We start from the raw sequence: 14,927 nt of genomic DNA on the forward strand, positions 1-14,927 counted from the left end.
AACTTTGAGTTACAAACACACTCCAGGTAATTTTCCTACACCTGCCCTCATTCTCTTATACTGTCAGTTATCTTTCATTGTAGAGAGACTCTCAAAAGCCAGAACCTTGATGGTGGAGGCTATGTCAGCCTGCAGGCAGTCTGCTCCACAGTGTGCTTTGTGCCACCGGTTTAGCCCTACACATATTGAAGTTGCCTGGGACCAGATTTGTGCTTGGTTCATCCAAGTGCTGTCATTTCTGTTCTTTTAATTATTGCCTATCTTCTTGTTACTCAAACTGTTAGCCTTCTGCCAAGCCTATGGCCCAATGTGACTGAAAGCACAGCCAGCCGTAGGCCCCAGATAGCAGAGCTGGGACCCAGGAGGCATGGGGGAGCGCCAAGCAGTGCCAGTGCCGGGCTGATGACCCATAGCCATCAGTATTGGCAAGGAGACGCTCGCCTCTCCACCGTGCGCCCCACTCTGGCTCCCCCGGCATGGGCTGCAGGCAACACAAGGTGCAGCAAGCCCTTCTGCCCTCTGCGGCCTGTCCTGCAGCTGGAGGGAGCTGTGCTAGGCCCAGGGGCATCCGGCACAGCCAAAATTAATGAAGGATTAATGTCTCGGCACTGCATGATTCCTAAATAAACATGGCTTGTGCCTTATGATTTGCATCAAAGAATCACAGAATTGTCTAGCTTGGAAGAGACCTCAAGATCATCGAGTCCAACCTCTAACCTAATACTAACAAGTCCTCCACTAAACCATATTGCTAAGTTCAACATCTAAACGTCTTTTAAAGATCTCCAGGGATGGTGACTCCACCACTTCCCTGGGCAACCCATTCCAATGCCTCACAACCCTGATCTCTCAGTGTATTGAACTGTGTCTTCCAAGAACTGGGTAGTTTTTGTCACATAAGGAAATTGTGGAGGTCCCCACCAGAAGATGCTGTAAAGGTCCAAATACCAAGTGAAATCAGAAGTTAGAGCAATGCATGATGGATACATCCACATGCAGCCATTAAATGCAGTGCCACAGCTACCACCTCAGTGGCCTCAGCATGTTCTCAGACACTGCTTCGTGAATGCTGGAACAAGTACTTGACCTTCCTTATATTCTTTCCTGAGGTGTGCACCAGAGAGGCAGCAGAGACCACAGGTGCGACCATCTCATCGCATACAGTGACTGTCTGCCCTTCATCAGACCAGGCCCCTCACTTGCCACTTCCCTTCTGTTACACTGGCAATCAGACTTCCTCATCACCACAGCAGAGAACCAAAAATCAGACTCCAGAAGACCAGAAAAACAGCTTTCTTGCCTGGAAAAGAACAGGCTGCAGCCCACCACCCACCCCAATCCCCTCCCATTTCAGTAAATACAGCTGCAATGCAGTGATGCAGTGAAGAATAGTGTTGCAATTTTTGAAACACCCCTTAGCTTCATGTCTCATCTACTTGCCCCTTATAGTCTTGCTATCTATTGGGAAATAATTAACACTGATCTGCCAAATAAAACAAACTTTATACTGGAATTAGTAAAGGATGTTAATATTACTTTATGCAGAATAATCCCTTTTATTAATGACTAAGTGGGTGAAACAGCTTAGTCTTTGGTGAATGTGCTTCTTTGCAGTCCTGGATATTCCCAAATTATCTTAAAGGAGATAGCCCCATACTTAGCACAAGAGGGCTTACTCCTGAAAAGCTGTCAAGGAAAGCAGCTAAAGAAAAATAATTACAGGTTGATGTATAAAAAATGTTTTTGTTGATATGGGACACTGAGATGTTTCTTCAAGACAAGCCAGCCCGTTACTGGTAGGAAGACACAGTCTTGTGTCAGGGTACTTAGAGGGGGAGTGAAGTGAGTGAGATACATGAGATGAACAGTAGACAAACAATTTCTACTATCATAAAGACTCATTGAAGAATTGTTTGGGCAACAAGGAAATCAAGCATGCAAGTTATTAGAAATAGAAGCATAAACTAAAATAGACCAAACCAATACTTTTGCATGAGATGTTTGCAGAATTTGTCTTTTTATTGTTCTACTTTTCATTTGGTGTAGCGCTGCACAGCAGCACTTTTGAGGATAGCACAAGGGAAAACACTGTATAGAAACCGGGTACCTCACCTATAGCTGTGCTCTAAACTTTGGTGTTTACAGACCCTGACCTCTCTTCTTTTGTTCTCCTCTTTTCTTTTTTTTTAAACTACATAAGTAACATAATTCATCACCAGCCTTCAGCAAGCAGTCAATGCACAAATCTTAGCAAGCAGAACTTTTTTTACTAAACAGTGGACTGCACTCAACAGCAACTTCAGCACAGTTTACAACACTATTCCCTCTAATTTGATGCCAAGAACAAAGAGCTTGTTCCAGCATTATGCGTATCAGAATAAAACTGTTTCCTTTCTGGCTATCTCTTCTCTCCCTTCTCATGTGGCAGGACTACATCTAATTCAATGAATGGAAAAATCTTTCCTGCTGCCATTACCCATACAGAAATATCTTTCTGTGTGTCCCAACCAAGCTTCCTGCATATAAAATTGTGCAAAAGCTACATAAAAACATGCAATAAATACTCCAGCTAGCTCTGGTTCTGACTATGACTCGTTGATGTATTTTTATTCCATTGTGCACATATTTGTAAGAGTGGAACTTTAATACCACATGAAAGGGCACATAGGCTTTAAGGACTTCTGTTTGTGTCCAGTTTTAAACAAGCGGAAGTATGAGGTGATGGAAGCTTCTCTAATCAGGACATCACTTAAGCCCTGTTGAAGTCCCATTGACGTCAAAGAAATTTAAGCATATGCTTTACTTTAATTGCACACTTAAAGGCTGGTCTGAAACGGGTCATAGATGGCCACTACATTCATTAAAAATCCTATGGGGTCTTGCATTTCCCTCAGGGGAATTAATTCTTGTGTTCACACATTAGTTTTTTCAAGAAAAAGCTTTTATCACTCTGTATGCGTAAACCATCCTGAGCCTAACCAGGAGAAATTTCTAAAGCTTGAATAATAATTCTCAGACATGACATTAAAATACTACTTTTCTTATAATAAACATTACTATGGTTAATTATTAATTTGCTATGTCTTTGGTGTTAAGCTTTGCCTAAGGCTGCAAACTGCTCTTTCAGGCCATTAATTGTTTCAAATAACCTATTTCCTAGGTATATTTCCTTAGAATTTATTTTAATAGTACCAACAGGTAAAGGTCACCAAACAAATTTATCTGCCATAAGCTTTTCCTCTAATCCTCCATCTTTCCAGTTTTGTTCTCAAACTTTTGATTTCTTTGAAAACCAAAAGAACATACCCAGAAGATTATCACTTCAGAAGTGACTACCCAGTTAGTTGGTGTCACTGCAGATAACAACCATTTCTTGCTCTGACTACTTTGGACTGGTATGCATCCCCCTCTGGTCTCTCAACACCAGAGCTCCCCACTGGCTCCTTCCTACCAATCACTTGAAAAAAAAGTTAATTAATGTGTATGCTGCTAACTAAAAAACCACTGTCATTCCTATGGAATGTATGTTCTAAGCTGGACTGAATGAATACTCAGTCGCTGAGATCAAACATTCAAATATGCTGGATCTGGAAAAGCTCTCATGGATCAAGCCACTGCTGCTGGAGGTTGTCCCCAGAATTTAGTTCCAGCACAGTAATGGGAAGATTGGCCAAGCATAGTTAGGAAGAGGAGAGAACAAGACATTTCTCATCTTCTCCCTCTCCTGACTCTTGTTTGTGCCTGCTTTGCTTCTTGCTACTAGGCCACCTCCTCCCCATTCCTCGTACTTCATTCAGCACTCTCATTATTGTTTCCACCACCTCCCTGAGAGAACGTGATGGCCTGCAAGATGTCATTGTCAAAGGATCCCCTTCCTTTATCCAGATGAGATGTTTCCTCCATTACTTTGCCTGCTATTTTTAAAGACACCTGAAGCTCTTCTATCATCCTCCTGTATATACCCTTCCAATGTCTGTAGATAGTTAGCTGTGCAGAGAGTTGTCACTTAGCCAAGTTATGCTGTGTATTTATGTATTTTAATATCCTCTCATAACTCAAACCTTCCAGCCACTTATCTTTTTTTTTTATTATTATTTCTTGGTACCCTCCAAACTTCTTCCAGCTGCCTTCTGTTCAGAAGGGAATGCCACAATCTGGGTGTGTTTGCACTATGTCCCACTCTAGTACATGACGGGATCAATCTCAAAAACATACTGGGGTTGATCTGGGTGTTTGAGACCAACGTGTTGTGAATCGTTATATCAGAATGGTATCATTCTTTCACTATTTCTATCTTTCACTTTCTTTTTCAGACAATTTCCTTTTGGCTGCACATTTTTGCAGTTCCTGTATTTTTGTCCCAATTTCTTATGCTAGTGGTTACCCTGTTTACTTCTGTGCCTTCCTGTCCTCACAACTCCATGTCATTTAGTGTCATTTCAGGTTTCTCCATACACAGACATGTTTGTAACACTTCATCCATTGCAAGCTTAAAACCAGCAGTAGAAGTAAAACATAATGAAGTATTACTGTATCTTTTCAGTTTATGACATCTTTTGTATTGCCACAAATTTAAGAGAGTACAGTATCATCTTGTTGATGTGACCACTAGTAATTAGTAATTCATTTCTTAGTTTAAAAATAATCAAAATCTTCATCAAAACATTTCTTTTTTTTTTTTCTTTTTTTTTTTCTTTTTTTTGCAAATATTTGAAATTTGGTTAGCATTCACTTGCAATAATCAACTTCCTCATTAATAACTAACTGGATACTTACTTTTGTAAGTAAATCATTATCATTTCCTATCTTGAATGTACTGTACTGCCAATTATCAGTCCACAGGAAATTTCAAGTAATTTGGTACTTGAAATTGCTGGATTTCATTTGTATTCTTCTTGACAATGTTTTACTTAAGCTTTGTTTTATGATGTGCCACCATCTCTTCAGCCAGTAGCTTTACAAAGCTCCCTTAAGAAGGAATGTTAGAATTTTGGAGGGGCAGAGAGAGAAGGGGGTGCTCTGCAATAACATGAAGATTACTCTTCCTGGGTCTAACGTGGCATTTTTCAACTGGATCTTGAACCACAACATTTGAAGTTTTTAAAGTTTGAGGCACATCTTGCATTCAGATACTTTTGCCCTAAACTTTTTTCTTTTTTTTTCCAGTTTTTATCCTTCAGCATTCAACACCCAGGTGTTTAACTGCTTCTAAGAACTGAGTAATAACTCAAAGATCTCTGAAGCTCCACGTTGTTACAGGTAAAAGAGCACAGGTTATAAATCCAGGTTAACTAACAGTCCTTGCTTTTCCTCTCAGAAAACACCAGTCGCCAAAGTGAACCCATTCTTGCTGACATGCTTACTGAAATTTAGGAAAATCTTGAGTAGAAATAACCAACCCCTACTCTCCACGCAGCATTCTTATTGCCCACTGGGAATAACTGTTATCAGTAGATTTATAAGATTTAGATATACAAAGTAATCATCTTAATCAACCTTTAATCATCTGCTAGATGGGTATAATGAGTCAAAGTGCTTAGTTGCCCAGCAGACGCGGGGTGGGGGGGAAGGGGGTCATTAGCAAGGAAAGATTAGGTAGAAAAAACAAAGTGTTCTTTTGCTAATTATTACATGTAAATGACATTTCCAGTTTAAATTTAGCACAGTGGTAAAAGGGCTACAGAATTAGAGGAATCTCAAGGAGGACACCCCTGCGTTTGCAATGTGTCTTAATAGAGAACTGTTTGTTCCAGCCAAGCACACTGCTTCTCTTCGATGCCAACCTTTGATGCCAGAACAGCTCTGCATGTTTTTTACTGGAGTTATGCAATGCTTTAGATTATGCTACCCAGTGCACATGCATATAGTATTGAGCTTCTTTCCCAAATTAAAGAAATATCTGTGCCATTTTCTCAGACAGAGACTCAAGTAATTGGATAGAAATGCAGGAGGAAAGGATGTGAAGTAAGGCCAGAGAACCAATCTGCCATCATTAATTTTACCTTTTTTGAGCACAACAAGCCCCTGGTACAAGAGACTTCAGCAGGCATCCATGGTGGCACTCTGAAACCACCAGCACCACACAAAGCCTCTTCATCCATGTGAATCACTTGTATTAGTTTGAAGTAATTTACATCTACACCGAGATGGCTCCAAGTTCCAAAAATCATTAATTTAAAGACATTTTGTCCACAGACAGACCTTTCATAAAGACAGACCTTTCATCTGACCCAGATTGAAAATACTAGAGTTTCAAACACACCGAGTTGTGTTTCACACTGGGCTCTCAGAAAATCCTCTGAGGACATGTTGATGTGGCTGGCTGTGCCACGTAGATATGCACACAGATACTCTGTATTGATGTAAGTACATCTGCCCAGTATGGTAGAACCCAGTAACACCCACAAAAAGCAATGCAAACAATCTCCATCGTTGCGTACAATATCAACACCAAGAAAGATAAAAAGAAACCAGAAGAGAAATCCTTACCAGCTGAGGTTTTCTCCATACAACTGCATCCACTCAGATTTAGCAGACTGCTGCTAATGAAGCTGGAGAATTCAGATCACCGCTCTCCATCAGATGTTCATCACTCTCTGGCAGCCAGATGCTCGCTGTGTATTGAGAGGTCCCTGTGTTCGGCTGATTCATCATTCTGTGAGTGTTCGTTGATTCTGGATTTAATTTTCACCTTGCTAATGTTCTCTCCACATACTGCAAATCTGGTGCAAAACTGGGTTTATTTCTTCACTCTTCTCCCAGATGATCTATTTGCTGGTGTCTGACTTGGCATCTCATAGCTTCCTAGCCATGGAGCTGCTCAGCCATTCCTCTGGGTTTGCCTGAAGGATTGCTGAAATACAATCTTTCAGACAGTGACAGGTTGACATGACACATAAATGTCACTGCGCTGCAATTATACAAGGGACAAAAGGTCCCTTGAAAAAAATAAAACACTTTTTCTGTTTTGTCACAAAAACTAAAACACCTGCTAAAACACTTGCTGGAAGTGAGACAGATCCAAGGACAGACGGATAGGTACCATTATCAGGAGCATAAAACTTTGGATGGAAATATGCTGGCTATGAGCCAGAACTGGAAAAACAGAGATCATATCCAGTCAGCAACATGTCAGGCAGCAGAGAGGGCAAGCAAACGGAGTCATCCTGGAAGAAGGGAGGTTTTGAAGGGAGGTCAAAACCTCCCTTCTTTCCTGTCTGAAAACCATGGAGATGGGCTAAGCACAGATATACCTAAACAAACTCTAGCATACATTCATATGTTGAGAACTCACTTTAGTCTGGAAAACATTTTCAAATTCTTTCTATGGCTTCAAATATTCAAACAGAATGTGGGAGCTCCACAGTGTCTTGCATGGGGGACCTGCTTTAGTATCCACCACTGACTATGTACAGAATGTTTCTCCTTAAATGAATTACTTTCAATTTCATACACCAGGTTTTACCAAATAATGAGAAATCCTTTTGCAACTTTACATTCAGCTTTCAATCCAGAGTATTTGAGATACCTGCAGCCTTTGGCTCTTCACCACTTTAGGTCCATCCTGTTGTTCGTGAGTACTTAAGCATGGAACTCTCGCTAAATTCAGCTGGCAGTTGTGTGCATGCCCACTGCCCTTTCACACTGACATTTTTAGGGAGTTTGTTTGTAAGTTCCTCAGCACCAACCAGTGTAAGACAAAAATATATACATTTGCACAAAGCTAACGAGGTCAAAAAAGTCTCTATAGTTAATCTTGATACTTGAAAGGAATGCTGAAGTCTGCTTCCTCTCAAGTACACTACAACATTGGCACTTCTAAACTTAAGTACACTTAGATAAAGATAGCAGCCCATAAAGAGAACTGGAAAACAACTCCCATTACAGTGGTGGTGGTAAGCCACGGTCCCTTGCTGATGCTCTTCCCCATCAGGATCTCACCTAGGTAGTGCAGAGCAGGGATTCACCACCCAGACTTTGTGCAGAGCTCTCTTCTTCTTAGCAGGAGCCATCTAGTATCCAAACAACCTCATAGACCACCAAACTTCCATTGTCCTTCTAAGCTTTGAGAGATAAGACTGGATTAACTCACACTGAGGCTGTCCTTGTTGGTTGTGTGCACTTTACTCTCATGTGATTTTCCCTCTCAAAGCTGGAGCAAGGTTAACTGTGCTTGCAGGCTTAACACATCCAAGAGTGGCAAATGTCTGTTGCTCCTAAGCTCTGCTGTCATTATGAAGAGCTTCAGCCTCCTCTATGATTTTGAGTGTGCAGAAATAGATGGCAAGAGGCATTGGGTGTGAGCCATGGGCTCAGCACAGCCATTGCCATTGTTGACCCAAGGGAGCAGCTCAGCACCTACTTCTGACATGAGGTGCTCTGCCCTGACCTTGTGTGCCACCTAGTGCTGCTGTTAGAAAACAAATACCCCATATTGGGCAGCAGGCCGAGTCATGAAATCACTCCCATACCTGTCAAAGGTAGATATGTGTGTATAAAGCCGTATATCAGGCATAGTATTCATCTACATTTTAGTTTAAGCTTTATAAATTGTACACACTATCACAATGGCAAATTAATCACTGTCCACTTTTCCTCATCACAATCCTGTGTATAAAGCCTGGCAATAAGGCCATACCACTCTCAATGCAGATATTCACAGGGTATTTTTAAATCAAAGTACTTCACAAGATCAACCTCATTTTGTGCCTAGCTTTCCCATTTTTAAGCTGTCGTATGACACCAAAATGAGAACTACTATTTCACAGAAGCTTTTTGAAAGGCATTTAAAGATTTTGTGAAGTAAAGGAAATAATAAATGTCACTGAATAATTAGTACATACAACATTTCTTTCTTTCAAATTTGAAGTCTTATAAAGCATCAGTCACCAAAATAACGTGTGAAAAACTGCTGCTGTCCTTGGAAAACGAAGCGTGTAAGAAATAGCATCACAGTAACAATAGATTAAAGCTCAATGTAAGAGCCAACAGACAGGGAAGGTGATTTTGTTCTAAAGTAAAGCCCATGTCATTTGCTCACATTCACACCCTTATGCCCACAGCATCACAAGCACTAGGATGTGTGTGACCAGCTTTCATGCACCAAGAAATGTGTGTCTAGGTCATGTGGCTGGGTTTCCTTGAATGACACAGAGCACAAGAGACACTGACTATTGACTCTTCACCATAGGTCCTCCGTTTATCTGCTGCAGACAGGGGTTTCTGGCTGTGCCTTCGGTACCTTCGACAGCTGACAACAGTTAGCCCCTTTCCTGCCAAATATCTGTGAGTCTGCATGATTTGCTCAAACACCTCTGTCAATCTGGCTGCCTGAAAAGCTACACAGATGTGTTGGGCTCTTGACCTGTTAGTCTAGGTGTCACCATTCTTAAACTCGAGCAGATATGGAGAGAAGCACATGCAGAAACATGCTTGGCTAGACCCAACAGCACATACCATGCCTGTATGGTGGATCCCCAGATACCCAAACCTCATCCTTTTGCAAGTATCATCATCGTCTGAAAAAGTAAATACACCAAAGGAAAGCCTTATTTATTATTCTTATTTACCAATTAATTTATTATTTATTACACCTAAAATGAGTATGAAAAATGTAAAAAGCTATCTTATTTAAAATTTCACTGCACTGGTTCCTAGACCGAAACCAGGGTGGACTGTGTTGACCTGCATGTAGTTTGATCCTACTCTAATCAGCCCTCTGTAAGTATATTCCCTGGCAAGCAGATCAGCAGTCTCTGTGGGGGCTATCAGCTAATCTTCAGGCCCCCTCCTAGAAACTATAATTTATTTGATATTATTTTTCTGTTATTTTTTTTACAATTTATTTTAATTTGCTATGCTAAGATATATTGTATTCATCTTTCAGCATATTTACCTAGTTGAGTTAGGAAAATATATATATATTAAAAAAAAAAAAAAAAAAACTAGAAACCCAGCAAGGAAAATATTGGGTTCAGAACCTGAGGGAAGAGACAAAAGCAGGCATATGTGTACATTGCTATTCATGACTTATTAGTACCTGTATGCTCTCATGAATTTCAGCAAAAGGGGATCTGAATCATACATGTGTACACACCCAACCGAGAGCAACTTGCTGTGCACTTTCAGTTGGGAAATGTTTTCAAAACCAACATTTTTCCTTTTCAAAAAGGAAGTGGGAAGACAACAGAAGAAGAACCTGCGAAATGATGATCTCGTTCAGTCTTGCTAAGCTTTCACCTTCTCTGGGTGAAACACCAATGAACTAGCCATACCCTTTATTTATTAAGTCCAGTTTCTGAACTGAAGGCATTATCCCAGCCACACAGGAATAACCTGGTGCTGCAGAGCTTGCAGCTCACCATAATCCCCAAGCTTTTCAAGAGGTGGGGTTTCTGACAACCTTTACAAGTTGGAAAGTTCTTGTAACTGGAGAAGGCAAACAACCGTCTCACCCAATTCCCATACCATGTCACGTCATAGAGACAAAAGGAGGTGTGAATTCAGAAAACAAGAAAGGTGGTTATCATTACTGCAAAATTTGTGTGGATTACTTTGGGATGCATTCCCTGTGTGATTTGCACATCCAGTCAAATTCGCAATCTAATTTGCATAATGATACTTTGTTCGGTAACTGAACAGAACATTTATTGCTGTTTAGTGTCATTTACCTTGTTAATTATTATCTTTTATTTTTGCGGTTAGCAAAATTCTGTGGTTTTTTTTTTAGAGGTTTTGCCTTTGCCCACTGCACCCAGCACGCACACTAACTCTCAAAACAGGCATTTTCAGTTTCTCTTCTCGCTGGAAAAAGATTAGAGCAAAAAGTAGAAGAAAACGATATTTGGTTTTGTACAGAAGTCAACAAAATGATGCCTCATGTTCCCAAATTAGCAGGGACAGAGTGTTATTTTAGCAATTATTTTAGATATTTCAGTTATTTTACACTTTTAATTCAGCAAATAAATCAGCCCTTGGCCAATGAAATCCATCAACTGAATTGGGCACAAATTAACATCAAACACATTCTTATTCCATGACTTTTGTCAGCCTAAGAGGAGTTTCAAATCCTCCCTACACTGCAAGACATAATTAAATGTTTTCTGGGGGTCCTTATGGAAATCGATGCAAGCATCTGGGAGGCACTGCAGCCACAGTTCATGTTGTATCTGAGAAGCTGAGTGATGTGTCCATGCCATGATAGTTCTCCTGCTCTGTATGTGCTTTTGGACATAAAACAACAAGTTTTCTTCCAAAACTGTCTGTCCAGCTTCTGTTTTTCATATTTTTGTAATAGCCCATTGTCTTCCATCATCAATTCAAACAACTAAAAAAACCATAAGCCATACTCATAAAAACCTCTCCAGGGGGCATAATTCTAATCTACAACAGATGTGTTGAATGAGCGGAGGGGCATATCTGTCTGCCAGGTCAGACTACAAAGATCAGCTCCTGTCAAAAGGAAGCCCTTAGCATATACTCAGGAAAGACCATTGTGATGCATTTAAAAAAAAAAAAAAAATGCAAATGTGGAACACATTGTTTGTGGCAAGCTTGAAGGTTGCCTTTCAGACCTGGATATGAATATGGATATAATGGGGACCAATATTTTTAAAGACTTATTCTGTACCTGTCCCAGTGCTCCTGTTCCTCCTGTTTAGGAATGCCTGACCCTCGGGCATCAGAGCCCAGGACAGAGCACCTCCTCATCACAACTGATCAATCCCAGGTGCTGGTAGTTAAAAAGATGGTTAAAAAGTGGCTGTATGAAATGGGAAGGTCAGGGTCAGAGAAGAAGATTCACCTTAAGATAAGGGCATGGCTATGCCTAGTGAAAGAGGCTGTTTTTAATCCACAATAGTTAACAATTCATTAGTATTTTAGTAAAGCTTCTGAGCAACAAGGAATAGCTTAGCAAAAGGAAGACTAAAATTAACCTCCTAATTCAACTGGCATCAGAACAGCCCACAAAGGGCAGATTTTGAGATTTCACCTGAATGAAATCCAAACATGATTAGGGTATAAAATGAAACACCTCTATTTCAATCAACATTATTTTTGATGACTGCAAGCCCAAAGGCACAGCTTTTACAGAGGAACTGGTTCCTCAGGTAAAAGGGACAAGCTGACAAGCCAGTTGCAGTATAAGCCCTTCGGCCTCAATCTGGAGACAGAGCTCTGCATATGGGCAGGACCTTCACTCCCTGTTGGCCCAGCAGTTCAACTGTCCAAATGTCAATGTTGGGCATAAGTTCTTTATTTCACATGAATCTCATGCTGGCTAGTGTTGAGAAGGACTTCCAGGTAACTGGCAAATGCTGAAATATTCCATCCCAGGACAGTGCTGGCAGAGTATCCAGAGCATTCCCACGTAAATCCCCATGCAGCTGCACGGACTTGTTTGGGAGTGGGTAACCATCAGCTGATACCACAGCTTGGTATACACAGTGCAGGAGAAAAAGGATGTTACCAGATTACTTAGAAGCTCTTGCTGTGCAAAGTGCTTAGCACTTGAAGGGGATTTTTTCCCAATTCTATATTGCTCATAGTGTGACAATATTTGACTTCTCACAGTACTGCCAATATGTCATTTACATTCATCAGTGTTAAAGAGCAGAGGACAAGGAGCCTTGGGTAAGAGGGTGATCACTCTTGCTGTCCAAGTGAAATGAGAAATTGTTCTACATATAAATATTTCTCTGCTTTCGTTCCCTCTGGAAAGTCTATAAGCATTTCAAATCCCCAGGAGGTAAGTTACAGCACCTAAGAACCACTTTGTGTGAAACTGTGTAATAATTGGTACAGACAGGAGCACTGTCTCAAATGAGTTCACCAGGAGGAAGTTCACAAGGTCTCGCTCACCAAATCCATGATTCTATTTAATGCTCCCTGAGGTGCCCACGGGCCTAACCCAGAATCGCCCGAGTTCACCAAGTGCAGGAGAGAGGGTGGAGGAGCCCATCGGGAGGTGCTTGGTGGTTAGCAAGGGCAACGGCAAGCTATTTGCATGGGAGCTACAGCCCTTCCCTGCAAAAATAAAGTCAAGAGGAAAGACACAACACAGGGTGCCAGGCATTCTTCTCCTAGCAAGAGCTAAAACTCTTAATTGCAGTCTGTTGCAAAACACATTTCCTCTGCCGACTCCAAGGAGCTGCAGGCAAAGAAGAAAACCTCACAGGCAGTCAGCTGCAGCCCTGGCACCACCCGCTGACCCAGAGCCTGCACCACAAGGCAGAGGTCAGAGCCAGCCACTTCAGGGAGCTGGTGGCAGCCCCAGGAAGCAGCTCTCTGGTGGCACCAAGGCAGCGCTCAGCTGCTCCTCCCAAATCTGGCCTCAAGCCAACGCTGCCTGGCCCGAGGTCTCTGGCAACTCTCTCCAAAACAGTCCCAGGAAAAATGCCATGCAAAGCAGAGACCCAAAATAACACACATTGCCATAACATGTTGTAAAGCCCTCATTTGCTTAATTAACTATCTATAAGGAGAAGCAATAAGTGATAGCACCTGTCCCACAGCAAGGCACAGAGTAGTACCAGCACAGCATTTCCACAGCTGGTGGAAACAACTGAAGAAGACAATCTGAAAAGCTTTCATCTGGCTTTATGTGATTTACCTTCTCTTCCTTGAGGCTTGTGAAGAGAAATAAATCCAAAAATATTTTAGTGACAGCCACTGGATAAACAGAAAAACAGAGTCACATCAACATTACACCAAATTAACAGTTGCTTCAGGTCCACAAAGAAATGCCATTAAAAATTCATGATATAGGATATAACGTGTGGAGTGCAATAATCAGAACTGATCACAGGATCATATGCATACCTCTTACTGACAGTAATGACATTTTCAGCTAGACCTGAGCTAATCCTTTAAACTGTATGCTGTCAGTTCAGCATCTGGAAGCTGACTCTATCCAAATCAAATGAGCACATACTTTTTTCTGAGAAAATATCCTTTCAGGAGATAGACCTTCATCTTTTGCTCTTTGTAAAGGTGCTGTCCTACAGGCAAAAGGTGCATTTCAGCCATGGAATTTGCTGTGTTCTGGTTCACTAACAAACATAAATAGAAATTATAAGTGGATGACATTCCTTTCTCATTATACAGGCTGAAACCTATAATACAATTCCAACAATGTCAGATATTTTCCCTTGCAGATACTAGACTAGATAGACTATGGGTCTCATCTAGTACAGCCACTGTAGTGTTTACACCTCCTTAATTATTTTCTATTTTTATATACTTTTGATTGTTACACGTTTTGCTTAATTGAAAATTCTAGGGAAAAGAAATTAAAAACCTTCAGAGAGTAAACAGCAAGTTTTTATTTCCTGATGAATATCACTGTGGCATTATTTCCCTCAAAGGCTTGCTTTTGAGCCTACTGAGCCAGGCAGTTGTTGGTGCCATTACATAATTGGCTGTCTTAAAAAGCATAAAAGCATTTGAACAATTTCTAAATTATTTGCCTTTGCTTAGAGTCATATGTCTGGCAAGACATAACATGATGTGATGTCTCCTTCATGATCATCTAATTTCACTTTGAAAAAAGCAGTAGTTTCTCCAGATTTTCTCTCCCAAGCTCTACATTTTGCTGGCAGAATAGCCCTGCGTTATAATTCTTGTTCTGACCTGAGTAGTTCAACTTGCGATGTTCTCCTGCATGCCTTCAGTTCCCACTGGTAAGTACGAATAATTACAGCAAGCTACCCACCCAGCTGGAGTTTCCAAAAGCCTTTTAAGGAAAAGGATCACAGGGAACAGTTTTCTCTGGTCTCTGAGTTTTTTTACAGACCTTTACTTTCTTAATTTCTCTTTCCTTTTTTCAACCCTAAGAACATGTCAGAGGGAGGCAAGGTGGCAAGGATATTGGAAAACACTACTGATTTAAGTCTGGAGGTGGAGGTAACCAGAAGGGAGACTTGGGA

General features: G+C 41.0%; 1 protein-coding gene across 4 annotated transcripts in view; it reads right to left on the reverse strand.

Annotated features, from left to right (window-relative positions):
- Window positions 1-14,927, reverse strand: part of PLA2G4A (phospholipase A2 group IVA) — a 118,406-nt gene that overhangs the window by 94,575 nt on the left and 8,904 nt on the right. Inside the window, exon 2 of one of the 4 annotated variants that reach the window (XM_084526984.1) lies at window positions 6,490-6,853. The exons of 2 other annotated variants lie outside the window; for them this stretch is intronic. The gene's annotated coding sequence lies outside the window, so the exon portion shown is untranslated. Of the gene's footprint in view, window positions 1-6,489; window positions 6,866-14,927 lie in introns of all 4 variants that reach the window. One more of the 4 variants, XM_084526983.1, reaches the window with a different exon arrangement.

The sequence above is a fragment of the Aythya ferina genome, assembly GCF_964211825.1.
Source record: "Aythya ferina genome assembly, chromosome: 8".
In the NCBI taxonomy this organism is placed as follows: domain Eukaryota; kingdom Metazoa; phylum Chordata; class Aves; order Anseriformes; family Anatidae; genus Aythya; species Aythya ferina.